Source organism: Lithobates pipiens, unplaced genomic scaffold (assembly GCF_037356315.1).
Source record: "Lithobates pipiens isolate NorthernLeopardFrog02 unplaced genomic scaffold, aLitPip1_a1.2 Scaffold_10, whole genome shotgun sequence".
Taxonomy (NCBI): domain Eukaryota; kingdom Metazoa; phylum Chordata; class Amphibia; order Anura; family Ranidae; genus Lithobates; species Lithobates pipiens.
Window position 1 is genome coordinate 91,024,286 of NW_027507686.1, and position 20,795 is coordinate 91,045,080.

The following is a 20,795-nucleotide window of genomic DNA, read 5'->3' on the forward strand; positions in this document are numbered from 1 at the left end:
ATATGCCTGGACGACAGGAGCCGTATTTGTATGTGGTCCACACTGGAGCAGCCATCCTTCGCTCCTTCTACATGAGTCGCCGGAACCGGAAGCACAAAAAGGGAATTTAAGTGGCGAGTCAATGAGACGCTTCTGAGTAACCCGGTCCATTGCACTCTCAGAGAAAGACCTCAAGGATTACTTCCGGATGAATGACATTGAAGCAATCTCCCCAGCTACTTTATGGGTGGCCCACAAGGCAGTAATAAGAGGCAAAATCATCCAATTATTCACACATCTAAAAAGGGAACACCAAGCTGATATAGATAACCCCACCAAAGAATTTCATGAGTTATGTAAATGTACCAAATGAGAACCCGAATATCCCTGCAAAAAGGAGTAGCAGAGGTTTTACCCCCAAAAGGATAAAATTGGATCTAAACTGGCCTCTAAACTGACCTCTAAACGGACCCCCAAACCCCGCCTCTTGGCTTTCCCCAAAATCTGCATGCCCGCTAGCACACTAACACCCAACATACTATGGAATGCTTCGACAAATTCTATGCCTCCCTAAATAAATACAATAACTCCTGCTCCCCTGCCCACCTAGAAGAATTATTTGACACCATATCTCTCCCCAAACTCTCAGCCGGTCACACAGCTCTCCTAGGACTGCCTATTACCTCCTTGGAGATCATCGAGACCATCAAGACACTCAAAGAAGACTCCACCCCTGGCCCAGATGGGTTTTCAGTGGGATATTACAAAAAAAAATCCAAAATGCTGACACCTTACCTGCTCCGGTTCTGTAACTCCCTACAACTGGGATCTGCCCCAGAGAAATCCTTGCACCTGGCATCTATTTCGGTCATACCTAAACTGGGAAAAGACCCCACTGTGACTGGCAACTATCGCCCGATCTCCCTGATCAATAATGATCTTAAGCTTTTAACAAAAATACTTGCAAACTGCAAATTGCAAATTGACTCTCCTCATTCATAGCCCAGTATGTCCACAAGGATCAAGCAGGGTTTAGCCTGGGGAGACAGGGATCAGACCAGGTGAGAAGGGCTATAGACGTAATAATCCATCTGGGTTCTCACTGGGATGGGGGAGCCCCTCAGGAGGGGTTTTTGCTTCCCATTGACCTTCAGAAAGCTTTCAACATGGTCACTTGGTGTTGGATTCAGTATAAGCTCATTGGTATCAGTCTCAATGATGCGATATCATGGAGACTAGGACACCATCCCCCGGTTGAAATGCAACCAGTTAAAACCTCTATTGTGACTTCAGATTAGAGGCTGCCATCTCTCTCTGTGGGCTACTCTACATGACAATGATGGCTCAGTGAGTCGCCTGGCTGAAAGTGACTTTGAACTCGCACTCAGGCAATGGCTAGGCTTGGCTAGACTATATATATATATATATATATATATATATATATATATATACACACACATATATATATTATATATATATATATATATATATATATATATATAGAAAGGCCAGTATGGTGGCCTGAAATTATGGGAGGAGCCCGGTGGTGTATATAACCTGCCGTTCGCCCATCTTCCTCGTCGGTTCCGGTGCGCGATACCTGATACGTCAGATATCAAGGGCCGACTATCCAGATCAGACGCAGCGAGCCTGTTCGGCGGTTCCCGCGTTTTCGTCTTCAATTTGACAATCCCGTCACGTCCTTCAGCGTCCGTAGGTTCGTCGTCGTCGTACCCATCGAATTTGTCGCTCGGGCCGGCTGTCACAGGTAGGGCTTCGGCACCCTCTTTTCATTATGTTTTCGATGTACCGTCATTTTGCTTGTACGCACGAGCCGCTCGGTTCTGTCATGTCGAATGTTTCGGTGGCCTCGTACGCTTGTCACTGTATGCTACTTTCGATGTAGGTGTTGTCATCATTCGACACGTTCGATTACGCCACGTCAGGCGATTCATTCGCAGCTACGGCATTCGAAACCGCTCGTCTGCCCGTGCATTTCTATTGTAGCGGTCGAATCGTTCGACCCACAGCCGACTGCTTGTTACGACAAGGCAATCAGTCCGCACGTTTCGCTTGCTCTGCTCCAGTTCGAATATGTCTCTTCATTTCTTGCAATTATGTTATGTGTCTCATTTTCACCTCGTTCAAACATTTCAGTCCCAGTCATTTCTGCTGCTCCAATATCATTTCTGTCACTAGTCGCGCTCCGTCGCGAATCCTGTCGCACCGCTGGTGCACCGATTCGCTTCGAAGTGCCCCAGGGTTCGGCCTCATTTCTGTACATGCTCCAGAGACTGAATCACTTGCAGGTTCACGCTCGGTCCCTGATTCTTGTCTTTGTCATGGCATACCATTTCTGTCACTTATTACGCTCCAATTCGAATCCTGTCGCATTCCTCTATGCACCGATTCGTCCTGGTGCGCCCAGCTGCTACGCCTCATTTCAGTACATGCTCCAGAGACGGATTCTTTGGTTACCTACAGTCCAGTCGTTGAATCCTGTCTCTGTCATGGGACATCATTTCTGTCACTTATTACACTCCAATTCGAATCCTGTCGCATGTCATTATGCACCGATTCGTTCTGGTGTGCCCAGCTGCTACGCCTCATTTCAGTACATGCGCCAGAGACGGATTCATTATTTGCTACCATCAGTCCAGTCGTTGAATCTTGTCTCTGTCATGGGATATCATTTCTGTCACTTATTACACTCCGATTCGAATCTTGTTGCATTTATTTGATGCACCGATTCGTCCCGGTGTGCCCAGCTGCTACGCCTCATTTCAGTACATGCTCCAAAGACGGGATTCATTTGTTAGGTGCATGGGCTCGTCTTCTGATTCCAGTCTTTGTCATGGGTTTCATTTCATTTCACCTATCACGTTCCGGTACGAATAGTCATGTTCATGGACCAATTCGTCCCGGCGTGCCCCAGGAATGGCCTCATTTCAGTACATGCTCCAGGTTCCGTTTCGTGCTCGGTCGCAAGTTTGTGGCATGGCGATTCGGATCTCTGTCATGGCAGATTCACTCATTTCACGGTCACGTATCACTCCCCGCTTCTAGTCCAGTTGATTCTTCAACGTTGGATTCTTATCGGGGGGCCCTTGCTCGTCAGCCTCATTTCACCAAAAAAAAAAAAAAAAAAGAAAGGGAAAAAAGAATAAAAGGAAAAAAAAGAAAGGGGGGGGGGTAAAAAAAAAAAAAAAAAAAAAAAAGGGGGGGGGCGATTCAGGGGGGTGGAAAAGAGGGAAAATCTTATTTCTTTCTTTGGTGTCGTTTTATCTCATGTGTGACGTCTCACCTCCACCGTTAGCTAGCCTTCGTCAGGTGGGAGTCTCAAACAAACTTCACCTTCATCTCCTCAGGTCAGTCGAGTTCAGTAGGTCCAGCCTGCACCTGGTCAGACGGTGCCTCCTTAGGTAAGCATAATCATCTAGCGGGGAAAACGCCCTTCAGCAAAGCTGCCTTCTTTGAAACAGGTATTTCTTTAGGAGTCTCCAACCAGTTGTAATCCATGTCACCCCTTATAGGTCCGTATTAGGAGAAAGACCCGCATCAGAGGGCTCGTGGCCTCGTCAGACCCAAATTCCGCCACCATGTCCCAGGCCGGCAGCGAGGACCTCACGGCTCCCTTGTCTCCATCCGGTTCAGAGAATGGCAGCCAAAGGGCCTTCAGAGCTTGGACCATTCCCAGGCTAACAGCCGAGCTGAGACGCAGGGGCGTGCCCTTCTCAGCAACAGCCAGAAAGGCAGAGCTTTTCCGGCTCCTGTTTCCTCCTCCCGCGGCGGTAGAGGCTTCTACTCAGCAGGCCTCCTTAAGCTCCATCGCCTCTTCGATCTCCCAGCTCCATACCCTGGTGTCATCCATCACGACCTCGATGACAGATCTGCAGGGCCGAGTGGCCCTCCTCGAGACCCAACCCTCTGTTTCTCCGCCTGTACCAGCATCCCTGCCAGTTGTGAGCCCTCCTGCAGGTATCCCCGGAGCTGCACCAATAGTGTACCCATCTCATTTGGTGTCAGCAAACATCAGGAAGGACATCTTAGAGGGAAAGGACGTCAATTTGGCTTCCCTGCTGATCTCAATTCATGAGCTGGCAGAGAATAAGGCCTATACTTGGGGGGACGTATCAGTGGTCCTCAAAGCTAAGGACCCCAGATTAGATAGAAAACTCTCTATCACTGAGTTTACCTTAGCCTTTGGCATGATGAGGGACATCATTTGCTCAGCCTCCCCTGGCAGGAGGGAGGAGCTGGATCGGTACCTCCATGTGGTAGTTGACCTGGGCTACAAGTACGGCGGATTTTCATTCTATGACTACCACCGATCCTTCTCCGCTAAAGCAGCCGCCAGGCTCTCTCAGTTCCAGACCCCTACGGATTGGAGCACCATGGACACAGAACTGTTCTGCCGCCACTTCGCGGGGCTTCGGTCCCCTCTGTGTGCAATCTGCCAGTCTGCGACACATACTGCGGCCTGGTGCGCTACCTCAGTGGCAGCCCCGCCCTTCGACGGCCCATCTACCTCGGGGACCGCTCAGGGCCTGCAAGCGCCAGCTCGCCCGCCACAGACCGATAAGCTAGGGCGCCCAGTTAAGACCATGGGCGGTGCTCCGATCTGCAATAATTATAACAGTGGGTCGTGTAATTTCAGCCAGTGTAGGCTGCTCCATGTGTGCACCCAATGTCATAGAGCTCACCCCCGGCTCATGTGCGAGATCAAGCAGCTCAAAAGGTCCTGACTAAGCCGGCTCAATGTGTCGTGGCTTAGCGTCTACCTATCCAGCCACCCTACCCCCTCACTGTCCACCTTCCTCGTCCAGGGCTTCACGGAAGGCTTTCACACTGGACTTATCTCTCTCCCTCACGTCACACACGAATGCCAGAACCTCCGCTCAGCAGCCACGGATGAACAAGCCATCGACCAACTGCTGCAATCTGAACTAGATCAGGACTTTGTCATCGGCCCTTTCATACAGCCCCCTTTCATCACCTGGCGAGTCAGCCCTATTGGGCTTGTCAAGGGCAAGTTCTCTAATAAACTCAGATTGGTTTATGATTTGTCAGCGCCTCATTCCTCTACGGTTCCCAGCCTCAATTCCCTTATTCCCTCTGAGGAGTTCTCCCTTAAATATGCGTCAGTAGACATGGCCATCCAGGCCATTCTTAAGACAGGCACAGGTACCTGGCTCTCCAAGGCCGACATCTCAAATGCTTTTAAACTTCTTCCTATCCATCCTTCCCTCTGGTGCTGGCATGGAATCAAGTGGAGGCAGCGGTACTACTTTGCCACTAAGCTCACGTTCGGGTCCAAGAGTAGTCCCTGGCTCTTCGACACCTTCGCACAGGCTCTTGCTTGGATCTTGTTACACGTAGCCCAGTGTCGGGAAGTCATTCATTATCTGGATGACTTCCTGCTGATAGAGCCGCCCGGCTCTCCCCCACAAGATCTGGCTAAGTTGAGGGGAGTCTTCAATAACCTTAATGTCCCCATTGCCGAGCACAAGGTGGAGGGTCCGTCGCAGGCTATCACCTTTCTCGGGGTCAGCCTAGACACTAACACGATGCAGGCCAGCCTTCCCCCGGACAAACTGACCCGCATCAGGACGGTCCTGAGGGACTTTACTCATGCCAGGACTTGTACCAAGAGACAGCTCCAGTCCCTTCTTGGTATGCTCAATTTTGCTATGCGCATCATCCCCCAGGGGCGCTCGTTCGTGTCACGCCTGCTGGCCTTGTTATCCCACTCTCAGGACCCGGAGCAAGTACTCAACCTGGATTCCGCGGCTATTGCAGACCTAGCCATGTGGGAGGAATTCCTGTCCTCCTGGAACGGAGTGTCCCTGTTCGTCCCCTCCGTGTCCGCCCTTTCACCTCGGGTGGTGACCGACGCAGCGGCCTCCACGGGCTTTGCGGCTATTTTTGGCAACCTCTGGCTCGCAGCCCCCTGGCCTCCACAGATACTGGCTATTCCTGGCTTCACTGAGACGTCCTCCCTGTTTGAGCTATATCCCATTGTAGCCGCTGCACACACCTGGGGCCGCAGCTGGTCAGGCCAGACGGTGGTCTTTTCTACAGATAACCTGGCCACTGCGGAGATTGTCAATAAAGGCAGGTCCAGATCTCTACAGATTATGTCCTTCCTGCGGCGACTGACCCAGCTCTCATTATTGTTTCAGTTCAACCTTCATTGTTCTTTTGTCCCCGGCAAATTTAATCAGGCGGCGGATGCCCTCTCCCGCTTTAACTTTGTTTCATTTTTTGATCAGGTGCCCGGAGCCGGACCAACTTCTGCAGCTATCCCGGACTGGTCTCAACTGACATTGGATTAGCCCCGCACTTGTCAGCAGCGTCTCAACTTATTGATCACTCCCTCTCAGACAATACCCGCAAGGCCTATCAGTCGGCCTGGAGGGCCTTTACTCGCTTCATATCATCCCACAATACAGAGACCTCCCGGGTCAAGCAAGTCCTTGCCTTCCTTTCCTACTGCCATTCGGACTTGGCATTATCTTTCAACACAATCCGATTGTACTTGGCCGGGGTGCAACACTTCACGTCCCTCCAGGACCCTACCAAGCCCTCCTTATTCACCCTTCACGCCGTCCGGGCACTCATGCGCGGCATTCAGAAACGTCGGCCGGTTTCCAGCATCAGACGGCTGCCTATCACGGGCGAAGTGTTCAGGGACATGTCGGACATTCTGGCCTCCTCACCTTTCGGTCTCCATGTCAGTGTCGTCCTGCAAGCAGCCATACACCTGGCCTTCTACGGCTTCTTGCGGCCAGGCGAATTCACCTGCAGTAGCCCCTCGGCACGTATGCTGTGCAAGCACCATCTAGTTAGGTTTGAGGACCATTTCATCCTACATTTAGCGGTCTCAAAGACACAGCAGCTTGGCCCAGGTACGGACATACATCTCTATAAGACCTACAACCGCTGGTGTCCGGTTGCTGTCCTCACCCGCTTGCTGACCCTTTTGGCCGATCAACCAGGGACTGGCCCTCTTCTCCCCTTTCACTCCAAACCTCTCAACGCAGCCCAGTTCATGGAGCATGTCAGGATACTCCTGGGCATCCTTCACCTCAATCCTGCGCACTACTCGGGACATTCGTTTTGCATCGGGGCAGCTTCAACGGCCTCCCGCCAAGGGGTCCCGGTCCACGTTATCAAAAAGTTGGGCAGATGGAAGTCCTCCTGTTTTGCCCGTTACGTACCCAATCCGCAAGTTGAGATGGCCCAGGCCTTTGTCAAACTTACCCAGTAACAGTCTTGGTTCAATAAAATGCATCCCCTACCTGAGTGTTTTGCCCCCTTATTTTGGTATACCGTACGTTAGACCAGGGCACACTTTCAGGTCCATTTCAGGTAGCGAGTTTATGTTGTCCTTGTCTATCATCCTTGTCCTTATCGGTCAGAGGGCTCTTCACCATAAATAGAAAGGCCAGTATGGTGGCCTGAAATTATGGGAGGAGCCCGGTGGTGTATATAACCTGCCGTTCGCCCATCTTCCTCGTCGGTTCCGGTGCGCGATACCCGCCCACCCGTCCCCTTTTATCAGGCCTTCACTCTAGCATACTCCTCATATGAGTACTCATTTCACCCATTTCATATTCATTTCATTTTAAGGTATGCCCCCTTATTTTGGTATACCGTACGTTAGACCAGGGCACACTTTCAGGTCCATTTCAGGTAGCGAGTTTATGTTGTCCTTGTCTATCATCCTTGTCCGTATCGGTCAGAGGGCTCTTCACCATAAATATAAAAGCCAGTATATATATATAATATAATGAACTGAACTCACTCAGTCAACTGCCTGGCTGAAGTATATTATTAACAATACACCAGGAACGGTCTGTAGTGAAATGAAACTAAACTGTATACAGTGTGTATATATACACAAAAACGAGGAAGATATACATATACTAAATATACTGCAGCTGTGGCCTGTGGCCAATTATGGCTCTGTTTGCTTACGGCGCTGTGATTGGCCAAAGCATGGGGGTCATAGTGCATGCTTGGCCAATCATCAGCCAGCCAAAGCATGGGGTCATAGTGCATGCTTGGCCAATCATCAGCCAGCAATGCAGTGCATTATGGGCTGTGACGCACCGCTCGAATTTGGCGCAAACGGCCCATAATGTTCGATCTTTTTTTCGACTTGAACTCAAAGCTATTCTAGGCCCAGATGTGCACTGCAGATCACAAACAAGGGCAAGGGAGCAAGCAATCAATATCCCTACCTCCCGCAAAAATGTCTACACAAATTGAGAGAGGAGTGACTGGATAGACCACATGAAATCAGCATGTGACATCATCAATAACCCTGGACACAGTCAGGAACAGAAACACTCCTCCCCTCACTGCTCTTGCTTCATGCCAATCACAGAAATGTTGCTAAGGTAGAATACCCCGCAGCCACCCAGACCGGGGACACCCTTATAAATGCTGGAAAGAAATCAATGACACTTTTTTCCTTGGGACAGCCACCTAAAATCAGGGACATCTGGTCACCTTAGCATAGGGAGAACATATAGAAACCATCCTGTCCATAGGAACAGCAGCTTGTAGATTTCCCCAAAGTGGCTCCCATCCTCAAAGATCAGTGGGGATTTTTGATAAACTTCAAAGGGTTCAACCTGGTTGAGCACTGTAAATATCGAGATATTTTGTAAATTGCTCGAAGATTAACCATAAGGAGCTTTAATCCTAGTCAAACAGACCTTAAAATAAATATGAAACCTACTCTTCAGCAGTATACTCCATTAAACTAACATTTGTCTTGCTATCTCTCACCTTTCCCATTGATTTTTTCTAGTTTATTTTTAATTTCACTGTAGCTTATCTATTTAGCAGATACATTTTGACAACTCCAGTTCACTTATTTCATAGAAGGCTGACTCTCTTATCTTTTCTCATTATACTGTATCACACTCTCCCGGGTACTCTCTATAAAGTGGCAGATAAAATGACAATATTCCTGTGGTGTTCTTATGAACACAATGTGCTTCAATATGATATAAAGCAAGAGGTATAATTGCATGCACTTTGTTACTACTTGGTTTCAAGAGAGAGAGCAAAAAAGACACATGCTGTGCAATACATGGTCTTCTTAGTGGTATAACTGATGGGCCTTTATTTTAACCTCACTAGTTTTATTTTTTTAAGGCACACAAAGACATCCTTGTAATGGCTTAATTTATTTAACTGGTAAAGCCAACTCTTATTCTTATGAATTAATTCTTATGAAAAAAGAGAGCAATCATGTTAGCATGAACTACATTAAAGATATTCAAAAAGAGGGGGGAAAACACTGCGCTCCCTATATAAGTGACAAAAAATTGTGATATAACACAAAACAGCAGCTAACATACAAACAAACTAAGTCAAAATAACGAATGATAACAAACAATGTAGTGCTATAATGTCAAAAAATGTAAAAAACCTAGATATAAATCACCAAATGATCTGGTAGTGAGATCAAACTTAAAAGGTCAGCGCACATATCACATGTTGTGCAGTCCAGTAAGGAATACAGAAAATGTGCTACAGTGAACTAACAATATGAGCATAAAAAAGTCCAGCTATGACAAAATAATGTGAAACGTGAGTCCAGATATTCCGTTGGTATGAACTATGTATAGCCTTCTGTTCACAGCTAGAAATTATTATAGAAAACGGGGGGGGGGGGCGTGGCTTGGCGCGCAGCATGGATGGACGCTGAATAGAGGAGCTCCGAGGACACTGGGGATTCGGCCCGAAAACGGACCGCTAACCGGAGCGAGAATGCCAAACCACTTGAAGAAAGGGACACACATGCGTCCCCTCCGCTCATCGGGAACCCCGAAAAGCAATCCATCGCCAGCAAACCTCAGCAAATACCGTTACAACGACGGGAGCTGCAGTCCCAAGATGGCGCCGGCGCACAGACATGCGGAGGGAGAAGGCAGAGATGACAGGGAGGATGATGACATTTCCATCCCAGCATCGGAGGACTCCTTCAGAGGTACTGACACCAATGACCCCCCCGCTGACATATGCAATAATGACTGAAATAGCCGCAGACATTAAAAATTCCTTTTCAGCAGCTATCACAGACATCAAATCTGAACTGCTTAGACTATCCGAACAAATGGCGGTTACTGACAGGGCGGGCAAGAGGAGAGATAGAGCATTAGTGAGACTAGATGACATCACCACAACTCACTCCCAACAAATGGTTGAAGTAAATAGACAGATCGAAGACCTCGATAACAGAGGAAGGAGACATAATATCAGAGTGAGAGGTGTACCCGAATCTGTTACTCCTGAACAAATCAAACCGGCCCTGTCAGCCATTTTCAACAGACTCATAGAACGGCCAGACGACTCACCCATAGAGTTCGACAGAGCTCATAGGGCTCTGAGACCCAAGGCACCTGACAACAATCCACCAAGGGAAATAATCTGCTGCTTGCCTAATTTCCCTCTGAAAGAAGAAATACTTCTGAAGGCCAGAGCAAATGAGCAAATAACCTTCAATGGAGTTATTGTACAGCTCTTCCAGGACCTTTCCCCCATAACTTTGAGGAACAGAAGAGCTGTGAGACCATTGCTAGAAGTTCTCAAGGAAAAAGGGATAGCATACAGATGGAAGTTTCCGTTTGCACTGCAGGCCTCCTATAATGGCAAACAGCACATGCTTAGAATCCCTGAGGATCTGATCCCTTTCTGTGAACACCTACAGATAGCTCCTGTCGCTCTCCCCGATTGGTACGCAGAATATAAATTGCCCCCTCCGGTCAACAATTGCCCTTCTGCAGCAGGCCCTTCACCTGCGCAATCTCCCTACAACCTCGGTAGGAAAAGAAGCAACGTGAATAGAACCAATCATGGTTCCCCATACGCCAGCAATCCTAGGCTGTGATACACCAGTGACTTTGCGACTGTTTCTAGAAGCCCGACTGTCATTCACCGAGTTCAGTCTGACCTCACCCTTTCTATTGTTACCAAGCTTCCCACCAAAATGAAGATCACTCACTGTGGAACATAAGGTCTCTTCTCCCTGTTGTGTTTTACAAGTTTCTGGCTCACTTTCAAAACCCCTGGTTGTTTACGTTCCTACCCTGTTTAAAGATAAACTGTCCATCTTGCTTCGTTCGTCGGTACCTAACAATCCGTCCGGATTTCAGCCTCATCTTCGCACGACCTGGCCCCAGTCGGGCAGAAATATATGCACACGTTCGTGAAACCGCCCACACTCTACGAAGGTAAATTGCGTTCTGCCTCTTCAGCACCATGTCATCATTCGTAACAACGAAGAGAACGTTTCACATCTCAAGCACAAAGACCTCACTAGCCTCGAACCTCAAAGGCTAACGACAAACGACTAACATTCTAATACTCTCTCTACAAGCCCAGTTCACATAATATTATTACTCTGAGGGCTACACTACCAGAAATTTCAAGTTTTTCTAAAGGTTTTATTGTTTACTATTTTTGAAACTGTTTCCAGGATCAGTTTAACTGTTTACTCGCTTATTTTATGCATTACCTTTTGTGCCTTGGTGTTCACGTCCTTCCAGCAGCCCAGCATTTAGCAATCACGCTGTTGGATGGACCTGAACATAAACCTGGTGGATTAACTCCACCTTATCTACACAGTGAATATATGTATTACCTTGACTAAAACTACACTGGTCTTCGAAAGAAGGTCCAAGAGATCTAGCAACTCCTTTCAAATATTCATCACCCGAATCCCCACGGGTCATCCACTCCATACCCTGGTAGTTTTGTTAGTGAAACTACCCCATTACGTCCACCTGTTCGCCTCCCACTCACCCCACAAGAGTCGCCATAGGTGTTTGGCGGGCCACACCTTTCATTGACACCACGTCAGCTGTTGACGTGGACCGACATCCTGACTCCTGTGAGACACGCTCTACCTACTATACTACAACCCTCTATTAATCTCTATCGTCTATCTCAACTACACCCCACGCAACCCTTACCCTAACCCTCTCCTCCAATCTCCTTCCCCTCCCCCCCCCTTTTTTTTTTTTCTTTTTTCTTTTTTTTTTTTTCTTTTTCTTTCCCGGTTTACCCCCTGCTCCCCCCTCCATTATGGCTTACTCTTTTTTGGGCAAATCCCCAACTTTAATATCACATAACATTAATGGGCTAAATATCCCCGAGAAAAGAACTAAATTTCTTAAAGAAATCAAGAAAACGAAACCATCTATAGTTTTTGTACAAGAGACACACTTTAAGGGTCAAAATATACCCAAGCTTACAGATAATCTTTACCCCAAGTCTTTTCATGCCACAAATCCACATGCGAAGACTAAAGGTGTTTCCATTCTACTACACAAAAACGCACCATTTGAACTGACCAACCAACTAATTGACCCAGAGGGTCGCTATATCTTCCTGAAAGGAACTTGGGAAGGCTCTCCAGTTACATTGGCGAATGTTTATTTCCCGAATAAGGCTCATATCACCTTTTGCAATGTCATTGTAAAAGAATTAAAGTGGTTCGCAGAGGGTTGCACTATTTTGGGAGGGGATTTCAACATACCTTTATCTCCGCTTCAAGACACCTCCACGGGACATACTCACATTGCCTACAAAATTCTTAAAAGAATCAAGGTCCTACTGAGCTCTATTTCACTGGTGGACTCATGGAGATCCATGCACCCAACAGGGAAAGACTATACCTTCTATTCGGCCACACACAAAAAATATTCCAGGATTGATTTAATTTTCGTCTCCCAGAGAGACCTTGTTAACTTGGAAAGGGCGGAAATTGGTATTATTACTATTTCAGACCATGCCCCAATTGCCATCACTCTTAAACTAACCCCGAACAAACAAAAATTCTATAACTGGAAACTGAATGCCGCATTACTGACAGATCAGATCATAAGTGATGATATCCATGACTCTATTAACACATATTTTCTCAACAACATAGATTCCGACACCAACCCACTTACCAATTGGGAAGCTCACAAAAGCGTCATTAGGGGGGAACTTATAAAATGGGGAGCAAAAAGGAAAAAGGAACGATCAGCTGCTATAACGGAACTAGCCAATAGAATCACCAAATTAGAAGCTCAACATAAGCAATCCCTTACGGCTTCAGCAGCGGAAGAACTAGCCCAATGTAGGCAATCTTTATTACAACTGCTACAAATTCAAACACAGAAAGCTCTTTTTTTCCGCAAAAACATTTTTTATGAACAAAGTGATAAGAGCGGAAAACTACTCGCTAGAGCCCTAAGGGATGCAAAGATGTCTAACCATATACATGCAATACGAAACGACAAGGGCTTTTTAGAACATACACCTGAAAAAATAGCTGACCTTTTTCAAGAATTCTATTCTAAATTATACAAGATTCCCCCACAACACAGACCTTCCCACATATCACACACACGAGAGGAGATGATAAGACAGTTTCTTTTAGACAGCGGACTCCCCTCTTTACCCTCCTCTGACGCAAGCCAACTAAATGACCCAATCAACATCACTGAAATACAAAACGCAATACATGACCTGAAATCTGGTAAGAGCCCTGGGCCAGACGGGTTCACATCCCAATATTACAAAATATATTCACATTTACTCTCTAAACCCCTCCTGAAGGCTTTTAATCATTTTGCAAACCAGGAAAATAACTCCCATTCCTTTCTCATGGCGCATATTGCGGTCATTCCAAAACCGGATAAAGATCCTTCCCATTGTGCCAACTATAGACCAATATCACTCCTGAATGTTGACGTGAAACTATTAGCAAAAATCATAGCAAATAGGTTAAAACCATTACTTTCAAAAATCATTGGCCCAGAACAGGCAGGTTTTATGCCTGGCAGAGAGGCAAGAGACAATATTGTCAAAGCCCTGAACCTGATACATCATGGAAAGAGCTCTAAAATCGGAGGCCTCTTGGTGTCAACAGACGCCGAGAAGGCCTTCGATAGGGTCTCTTGGGACTACATGTTCTCTACCTGCGCCCATATAGGCCTAGGTGAAGGCATGTTGAAATGGATCAAAGCCCTATATCAGACCCCACAGGCTAAAATCAAAATCAATGATATCCTATCTCACCCGATCCAAATTAGTAATGGCACTCGCCAAGGTTGCCCATTATCCCCCATCCTATTTATTTTGACCCTGGAACCATTGATCAGAGCAATCAACCTCTCCCCAGCTATCAAAGGCCTTTCTGTCCATGGACGAGAATACAAACTTGCAGCATACGCAGATGACCTCTTATTTTTCATTACACAACCACACATTTCCCTCCCGAACCTTTTCCAGATTTTCGAGACATTCGGCTTTATTTCAAATTTTAAGATTAACTACACAAAATCAGAAGCACTTAATATCAATCTATCAACAACAGACTACGATAGCCTTAAAGGGAATTATAAATTTAGATGGGAGCAGAACACACTCAAATACCTGGGAATCAAACTTACCCGCACAATAGAATCTCTCTTTACGGCAAACTATGTTCCTTTATTAAACTCCATAGCCAAGGATCTCGCATGTTGGACTCCCAGATCATTCTCTTGGTTTGGTAGAGCCGCCATCCAAAAAATGACCATTCTCCCCAAACTATTATATGTCTTTAACGCATTGCCTATCATGATACCCAACTCCTTCTTCTCCAAATTGCAGTCGTTACAAAGAAAATTTCTTTGGGCCAATAAAAGACCCAGAATTAACTTCAGGACCCTTACCCTGCCTAAAAACGCAGGAGGACTAGGCTTACCAGATTTCAAAAAATACTGTTACGCTACTCACATCACCAGACTCATTGACTGGCATTGCCACAATGAAGTCAAGGACTGGATACGACTTGAATTACCCGACAACACTAGACAGACCTTTTTCTACCCTTGGACATTGCACTCCAAATCCACAAAACACATACCGAATCCCTTTGTTGCCAATACATTAACCATTTGGCATAAGATTGCCCAACAATACAACTTGGCCACCATACCAGGCCCGTTGACTCCCCTGACCAACAACCCGGACTTTCTTCCTGGACTATACCTCAAAATAGGCTCCACTCTAGATAATGACAAGAAGCTTTTAGCCACACATTGTCTCCACAAAAACAAACTTAAGTCATTAAACGTCCTTAACTCTGAATATAGCGACCCTTCCATAAATCCTTGGTTTTACATTCAAATAAAAGATTTCTTACTCAACAGCCCATACAAATCCTCTTACACCCAACGCTTGACGCCACTTGAGGACATTTGTTACAAGGGCGCCAAAACTTCTAAGACCACTTCTACTGCATATAGCTGGTTGTCCCAACCAGCACACAATGAAAGAAACAATCACAAAGAGAAATGGGAAACAGCACTAAACACCTCCCTGCAAGACACACAATGGGAGAAAGCATGCATCTTTGCACATAAATGCTCACTTAGCACCAAATATCAAGAAATCTCATACAAAATCCTCACGCAGTGGTACCATACTCCCCTAAAAACCAAGAAATGGTCACCTACGGCTTCAGATACATGCTGGCGCTGTGGAAATGCAATAGGCTCCTTTATACATATTTGGTGGGAGTGTATTGCAATTCGCACCTACTGGTCTGAAATCGCCAATTGGATTAAACAAATCACCAACACTACAATGTCTTTTGATGCAGCGGCATGTTTACTACACATTACTAAACACACGACCAGTAAATACAAAAAGTCTTTATGCAGACATTTACTCACGGCAGCTAAAAGCTTAATCCCACTATATTGGAAAACGACCAAAGTTCCGACCATTAAAGAGTGGATCGAAAGATCACATTACATATACAAGATGGAAGAAATCTTAGCAATGAAATGTGAAAGTAATAATACATTCCATGAAACCTGGCAACCTTGGTTACTTTTTACCCTCTCAACTGAATATCAACGCATTTTTACTTGATATGTTTTGTCTTTTTGTGATAAATGAATTCTCCTAGCACTACTTACCATGTAAACACCGCTTTCCCTGTAAGCTGTCTCCCCCCTCTCTAAGTCTGAATGTTATAATAATTCATACCTTACAACTCTCTATCCATTTGTCTTACCACCCAAACTCATCCTACCCACCACCTGGCCTCACAGATTATGTGTTTTCCTACAACACATACCCTTATCTTAACGTCCCCCTGCCCTTATCTTTCCTCTCCCTTCTTTCTCACCCCCCCATTGTTTTTTCTATTAATTTTATTCCTTTATCATCACTAATTCCAATTTTAATTTTTCTTTTCTTTTTCACCCCATTCCACTCCCCCTTTTTTCTATACTCACTGTTTATATTACTGCTTTCTAAAGAACCCTAATTAACAACTTATACTGTACTGCCACAAACTGTACCAGTTATTTCTTTTTTCATATTCATGTTAAATAACACTGTTTCAATGTCTATAACTTTTGAATTCAATAAAAACTTTAATTGAGAAAAAAAAAAAAAAAAAAAAAAAAACGGTGGATACCCTTACCGAAAATGGTGGACACAAACTACTATATAGTAAATGTGTGATGCAGGCTTATGTGCGGAGTGGGTTCACCATAAACAAAAGGTAAGGACACAATGCCTCTCATAGTGAAATTCCACCATGAAAGGTTTTATTTGAAAAAAAATCCAAATGACATATAAAAAAATGACATAAAAAATATCCAAAAAGAATCACGTGATCCAATAAAAATGAACGATAAAAAGAGCAATATGGGGAGCAGGAAACGCTAGCCCGACACGTTTCGACTAATAAGCCTCCTACTGGGGCATTACGTTTTTTGTTTATGGTGAACCCGCTCCGAGCTCCTAGCTGACCGGAACCTTCGAGAGAGAGTTGAAAACCCTGGAGATCTGAGGTGTATCGATCCTGAAGTGGGCAGCGACTATTCGGATGGTGATCCATGACCTGATGTATACGAATGGTGTGTGATGCACATAGGCCTGCATGACACATTTACTATAAGGTAGTTTGTGTCCACCATTTTCGGTAAGGGTATCCACCGTTTTCTATAATGATTTCTGGCTGTGAACGAAAGGCTATACATTAAAGATATTGCTTAATAAAGTACACAGTTACAAAATAAAATTTATATTATTAAGGCCGCGTACACACGGGCGGACTGTTCGCCCAACCTTGTCCGCTGAACAGTGTTTGGGCGGACAGTCCGCTCGTGTGTGGGCTTTCAGCGGACAGTTTCAGCGGACAGTTGGACGGACAAAGTCTTTCGGAAATTCCGAAAAACTGTCCGCTGAAACTGTGTTTGAGCGAACAGTCCGCCCGTGTGTGGGCTTGTCCGCTGTACTTTCGAAATGAGCGGACTGTTCCCGCTCGGAAAGTCCGCCCATTTCGAGCGCGTGTACAGGTAGGCGGGGCCCGCGAAGGAGACGTCGCGGGCTCCGCCGCCTGGAATGGGCTTAAAGGGGAACCCCAACGCCGAAAAAAATCGGTGTGGGGGTTCCCCCAAAGTCCACACCAGACCCTTGTCCGAGCACGCTACCCGGCCGGCCAGGAAAGGGGGGCGAGCGAGCGCGCCCCCCCTCCTGAGCCGTACCAGGCCGCGTGCCCTCAACATGGGGGGGTGCCTTGGGGAAGGGGGGGCCGCGCGGCCCCCCCACCCCAAAGCACCTTGTCCCCATGTTGATGAGGACAAGGGCCTCTTCCCGACAACCCTGGCCGTTGGTTGTCGGGGTCTGCGGGCGGGGGGCTTATCGGAATCCGGGAGCCCCCTTTAAGAAGGGGGCCCCCGGATACCGGCCCCCCACCCTATGTGAATGAGTATGGGGTACAATGTACCCCTACCCATTCACCTGTGAAATAAAGTACAAAAAAAAACACAACACAGGGAAAAAATATTTTATTGCACAGCTCCGGGGGTCTTCCGTCTTCGGGGGTCTTCTCGCCGGACTCCTCCGCTATCTGTGTGTAGCTCTTTTACTAGCGGAGGAGTCCGGCTTTCTTCCTCCCCGCCGCCGGCCTCTTCTCCCGACTTCGGGGGTCTTGTCCCCCTCTTCGGTTCTTCTGCCGGGCCACCGCGCCTGGAAAACGACCAACCCATGTGACATATACCATGTGACACCGCCCCACTGTCACTATATAAGTGACCGCACAGCGCGGCTCTGGCATTCCGGCCGGAGAGATCGTCGAGTCAACATCTCCAGGAGAAGAAGAAGAAGAACAAGAAGAAGAACAAGAACGGAAGACGGCGGCGGCGACGACGACAGCGGCGACAGAAGAACCGAAGAGGGGGACAAGACCCCCGAAGTCGGGAGAAGAGGCCGGCGGCGGGGAGGAAGAAAGCCGGACTCCTCCGCTAGTAAAAGAGCTACACACAGATAGCGGAGGAGTCCGGCGAGAAGACCCCCGAAGACGGAAGACCCCCGGAGCTGTGCAATAAAATATTTTTTCCCTGTGTTGTGTTTTTTTTTGTACTTTATTTCACAGGTGAATGGGTAGGGGTACATTGTACCCCATACTCATTCACATAGGGTGGGGGGCCGGTATCCGGGGGCCCCCTTCTTAAAGGGGGCTCCCGGATTCCGATAAGCCCCCCGCCCGCAGACCCCGACAACCAACGGCCAGGGTTGTCGGGAAGAGGCCCTTGTCCTCATCAACATGGGGACAAGGTGCTTTGGGGTGGGGGGGCCGCGCGGCCCCCCCTTCCCCAAGGCACCCCCCATGTTGAGGGCACGCGGCCTGGTACGGCTCAGGAGGGGGGGCGCGCTCGCTCGCCCCCCTTTCCTGGCCGGCCGGGTAGCGTGCTCGGACAAGGGTCTGGTGTGGACTTTGGGGGAACCCCCACGCCGATTTTTTTCGGCGTTGGGGTTCCCCTTTAAGCCCATTCCAGGCGGCGGAGCCCGCGACGTCTCCTTCGCGGGCCCCGCCTACCTGTACACGCGCTCGAAATGGGCGGATTTGCCTCCTCCTTACGTGGGCGAGTCCGTTCATTTCAAAAGTTGAGCGAACTGTTTGCCCAACCTTGTTCGTCAAACAGTCCGCTCGTGTGTGGGCAAGTCCGCTCATGCAAATTTTGAGCGGACTGTTTGCCGAAACTGTTTGACGAACAAGGTTGGGCAAACAGTCCGCGCGTGTGTACGCGGCCTTACTGTTTTAAACAGCAACAGGATGTCACAATTACATTTACCCATCCTATTAGTTTTTTTCTATAAAAAAAAACAAAAAGTTCAGTAGTAGCAGACTTATTCTGAAAATGATAACACATTCAGAAATAGAGTACCATGACTTTTGTATTGTCTGGTAACTTGGCTATGACAATGACTTGAATATGATATCAATGCTATTCTAATAACTTTGTTATATTATTAGGTCAAGTTCACATCCATACCTCTATTCTTTTATCCCTTTTCAATGTTTTTTAACCACTTGACCACTGGGCACTTAAACACTCTTAATAACCAGACCAATTTTCAGCTTTTGGTGCTCATTTTGAATGACAATTACTCAGTCATGCAACACTGTACCCATATGAAATTTTTGTCCTTTTTTTCACACAAATAGAGCTTTCTTTTGGTGGTATTTAATCACCTCTCTGTTTTTTATTTTTTGTGCTATAAAAGAAAAAAGACCGAAAATTCTGTAAAAAAGTGAATTTTTCTTTGTTTCTGTTATAAAATTTAGCAGATTAGTAATTCTTCTTCATAAATTTTGGCCAAAATTTATACCACTACATGTCTTTGGTAAAAATAAGTACAAATTGGTGGATATTATTTGGTTGGTCTTTGTGAAAGTTATAGAGTCCACAAGCTGTGGTGCCAATATCTGAAAATTGATCACACCTGAAGTACTGACGGCCTATTTCAATTCTTGAGACCCTAACATGCCAGAAAAGTACAAATACCCCCCAAATGACCCCTTTTGGAAAGAAGATATTCCAAGGTATTTAGTAAGAGGCATGATGAGTTTTTTGAAGTTGTCATTTTTTCCCACAATTCTTTTCAAAATCAAGATTTTTTTCCACAAAATTGTCATATTATCAGTTTATTTCTCTCACACAGCATATGCATACCACAAATTACACCCCAAAACACATTCTGCTATTAATCCCAAGTATGGCGATACCACATGTGTGAGACTTTTACACAGTGTGGCCACATACAGAGGCCCAAAATGCAGGGAGCACCATCAGGCGTTCTGGAGCACCCAGGACAATTCTGACATTTCTCTCCTACATGTAAAAATCATAATTTATTTGCTAGAAAATTACATAGAACCCCAAAACATTATATATATATATTTTTTAGCAAAGACCCTAGAGAATACAATGGTGGTTGTTGCAAATTTTTATCTCACACGATATTTGCGCAGTAATTTTTCGAACGCGTTTTTGTGGGGAAAAAAACAGTTTTGTGCTTAAAAAAAAACCAGTAAAGTTAGCCCAATTTTTGCATAAAGTGAAAGATGAAGTTATGCTGAGTAAATAGATACCTAACATGTCACTTTTCAAAATTGCACATGCCCGTGGAATGGCGCCAAACGTCGCTACTTAAAAATCCCCATAGGCGACGCTTTAATTTTTTTTTACTTGTTACATGTTTTGAGTTACAGAGGAGGTCTAGGGCTAGAACTATTGCTCTCGCTCTAACGTTCACGTCGATACCTCAAATGTGTGGTTTGAACACCGTTTTCATATGTAGGCGGGGCTTAGGTATGCGTTCGCTTCTGCATGCGAGCACATGGGGACAGGGGCGCTTTTTTTTTTTTTTTTTTTTTTATTGTTCATTTTACTTTATTTATTTTAGTTTGACATTTTTTTCCCCAAAAATACATTTTTGATCACTTTTATTCC